Genomic DNA, 295 nt, shown 5'->3' with positions numbered 1-295 from the left:
TTCCCAGCTATCCCCTCTTGGCCATTGTTGGAGACATGACATGGGTTAGCCTGATTCATGTTCTGGTGGCTATGATTACTCTGATGGTTTGTTGTGCTACAACCTCTGTCCCACATCTGGCCTTTGGGGGCCCCTTATTGTGGCCCCCCTGTCCCCCTGACATGCTGCATCTGATATGTGGGATCAGAAACACATGACCCTGTTGCATGACCTTGTTCATAGCACATCTCTCATGAGGAAAGAAGGTGCAAGGTGTGTGCTCAGATGCCAGAAAATTATCCCAGAGGAAAGGTAG

The sequence above is a fragment of the Pterocles gutturalis genome, unplaced genomic scaffold, assembly GCF_000699245.1.
Source record: "Pterocles gutturalis isolate BGI_N339 unplaced genomic scaffold, ASM69924v1 scaffold14892, whole genome shotgun sequence".
Lineage (NCBI taxonomy): Eukaryota > Metazoa > Chordata > Aves > Pterocliformes > Pteroclidae > Pterocles > Pterocles gutturalis.
Note: the sequence above shows the minus strand (reverse complement) of the source record.